The sequence below is a fragment of the Triticum urartu genome, chromosome 1A, assembly GCF_056163025.1.
Source record: "Triticum urartu cultivar PI428250 chromosome 1A, HENAU_Tu73, whole genome shotgun sequence".
Lineage (NCBI taxonomy): Eukaryota > Viridiplantae > Streptophyta > Magnoliopsida > Poales > Poaceae > Triticum > Triticum urartu.
In genome coordinates, this window is record NC_141873.1 from 504,334,727 (window position 1) to 504,338,339 (window position 3,613).

Here is a 3,613-nt window from a genome sequence, read left to right on the forward strand (position 1 = left end):
TAGTAACATAGTCTAGGAAAGTGTGTAAGTTACTAGACTATGTTCTTGCCTATTGTGACCAGCTTTATTGGGGTCACCATAATGTTCTCTCTCCACTTTAAATGCTTTGTCACATTATATTTCTGTTTATGTGGCTTCCTTAGCATCTGTACAACGTAGAGCACTAGGAAGGCCTGATGAGGGAAGACGAACAGTAGTACTACTAGTAGCTGCGGCTAGCTTGCCCCTCTCGGGCTAGGCGTTGCGTGGACGTGGAGTGGAGAGAGAGGGCTCGCACGGGTGCCCCGGGCCGCCGCTCGTGCGGATGCGGATGCGGGTGCAACTCCGGCTTGTCGTGTGGTGTCGCTTCATTTCCTTGTGGCGGGACAGTTGATCAAATAAAAACTGTTCGTAGTTACGTAAGCTGGCAGCAAGTGTTAAGTTAAGAGCATGCCAAGATTAGTGTGCCACATTTTTCCATCCAGAAGGAGTGTGACGCATTCAGAAGAAGAAAAGCGGAGTGAGGCGTACTAGGCGGCGTGTTCTCAGTCTGCTGGGGAACCAATAGGCTACGAGTCCTGTTAAAAAAAAAGGCTAAGAGACTTTTCATTATGAACAAGAACTCACTGGATTAGTAGCAGTAGAGATTAGAAAAAGTTCACGCAACAGACTTACCTGTTTTTTATTTTTTTGGAAAATAACAGACGCACCTGTTTTCTCTTTCCTTTGTCTAGGATCCGGGGCCCAGCTCAAATTTGTTTGGGCCAATAAGTCCTACTACCTCCGACCTAATTTATTGGTCCTTTTCATATTTTGTGTCAAATTTTGATTATAGAAGTCTATTACAAGCAAAAGTAGTGAAATATGGGTTGCACCTAGAAGTGCCCCTCCAGACAACATCACAGCAGAAGGGCCACTTTATTTGGATCCAGAGGTGTGTTCTCCATCTCCTTTGACCTAGTTTATCTTGGCCAGCTCCTCACCAGTTTTCCTTTTAGGCTTTTTTGATATATAGCTTCTCCTCAAGTTCCAAGTCAGCCACCTTGCGAAAGGAAGCTGTGAGGTTTTTTATTATAGTTTTCTGAGAATGAGGGGAGCAGCATCACAAGGTTGACATTTCTGATCAGAACAAGAGCCTCTTCTAAAGCCATCATTATCTTTCTTAAGGCTATTACTTCTTATCTTAGTTTCCACAAGTGGGTTTTCCTTTCCTTTCTTTTCTTTGTGTTTTCCACATTTTCGGCCGAACAATTTTTTTATCTGTCATACTTATGACACTTCTATGACGATAATTATGACAAAACCCGGTATCATCATAGATGTGGTGGGGTCCTACTTCTATGACAAAAAATCATGATAGAAAATGGGCTTTTCGTCATGGGCGGGCTGAAGACGCAGCTGCATGACATTCTTTGGGCCGTCCATGACGGAAAAAACCGTAATAGAAGCGAGGGCGAGGAAAATATCGAGGAGTTCCTGGTTACGGTGTGTGGTTGGGGCTGAGCGATGCGCGTTTCTCTCGTACGTACGCGCGTGTGTGCGAGGCGTTGCGCTCTAACTGAACCCGAGCGAGGCGTTGCGCTCTAACTGAACCCGAGCGATTGCACTGCAGGCTACGCGTTATTGAACCTGAACGATCGATCGATCCCTTGCTGTTAACTGAACCGAATGATTCCTTCGCTACTGCTGCTAACTGAAGCCGATCGATACTGCCCCTTGATGAACAGTGAGCGTTGTTGGGGGTTTGGATGAACAGTTCCTGATGGGGGGTTGGATGAACAAGACCCCATGGTAGTAGAGGCCGTTGCCGGTGGATGAACAGAACCCCGATCGATCAAGCCGTTGGATAAACAGGACCCCGTGGAGGGCTGAATGAACAGTAGCCGGTGGAGGGCTGGATAAACAGTAGCCCGTGGAGGGTGGTTGAACAGGACCCAGTGAAGAGGGCTGGTTGAACAGTAGCCGATGGAGGAGCGCGCGGTGGAGGCTGGATAAAGAGGAGCCCGTGGATGAACAGTCGCTGGTGGAGGCTGAAGGAGGTCGACGATGGATGAATAGTAGCCCGTGGAGGCTGGAGGAGGTCGACGGTAGAGATGAACAATATCCCGTGGAGTCCCGTTTTGCGGTACGCCACACCCCTCCCGATGAACAGAACCCGCGTTTCGGCCGTAGCGCTCCAACAGAAGTATGTTTCCTCCATTTTGCGGTACACCACACCCCTCCCGATCAACAGGACTCCGTTTCGACCATAGGAGGTCCGTTTCCTCCGTTTTGCGGTACGCTAGACCCCTCCCGATGAACAGGATCCCGTTTCCACCATGGCCGGTTGAACACATGGCCGTTTCCTCCGTTCTGCGGTACGCCAAGCCTCGTTTCCATCGGCTGTTCTGTCCAAGCCGATTGGCTCCTGATGAACACAACGACGCATTCCGTTCCGACCCAGCCGGTTGCCTCCCCATGATCACGGCGACGGCGCAACTTCTCCATTCTGACCCAGCCATGTAGACGAGCCCTGGTTGTACGTATGCACGAGTAGGCGTTCGAGACCCAGCCCGTATGTACGTACGTGGCCGTATTTTCTTTCTTGCATCCTAGCCGCTGTACATACGTGTACATGCTATGTGCGCGCCTCTACTACGACATTTGCGCGCCTCTACATCGACCAGTATGTACGTACACGTTCGCGACCAGAATGACAACGCTGCGTACGCTTCGATCAGGTGGGTCCCGACTGTCAGGCACTTCCTTACGTGCGAAGATGTAGCTGGTGAGTCACAGTAGTCAGGGGGAAACATTTTTTTCGCGAAATACGGTGGCCCGTCTGATGGGTCCCTGCTGTCAAGTGGAGGAATCATTATTTTTCGTGTAATAAGGAGGCATTTCCTTGCTGCGACCGTGGACCTAGCTGTCAGCCTCTTCACGTACAGTACTCTTCCGATGGAAGTTGTTTCTTAACCACGTTGACCACGCCGCACCGAGAGCACCAGGGCGGTGGACGACGGCGAGGCCTAGGAAGGGTACTGAGGGAGTTCTGGATTAGGGGGTCTCCGGACAGTCGGACTATATCCTTTGGCCGGACTGTTGGACTATGAAGATACAAGATTGAAGACTTCGTCCCGTGTCCGGATGGGACTCTACTTGGCGTGAAAGGCAAGCTAGGCAATACGGATATGTATATGTCCTCCCTTGTAACCGACCTTGTGTAACCCTAACCCCCTCCGGTGTCTATATAAACCGGAGGGTTTAGTCCGTAGGACAACAGACAATCATACCATAGGCTAGCTTCTAGGGTTTAGCCTATACGATCTCGTGGTAGATCAACTCTTGTAATACTCATATCATCAAGAACAATCAAGCAGGACGTAGGGTATTACCTCCATCAAGAGGGCCCGAACCTGGGTAAACATCGTGTCCTCTGCTTCCTGTTACCATCCGCCTTAGACGCACAGTTCGGGACCCCCTACCCGAGATCCGCCGGTTTTGACACCGACATTGGTGCTTTCATTGAGAGTTCCACTGTGTCGTCACCATAAGGCTTGATGGCTCCTTCGATCATTGGTAGTGATGCGGTCCAGGGTGAGGTTTTCCTCCCCGGACAGATCTTTGTATTCGGCGGCTTCGCACTGCGGGCCAA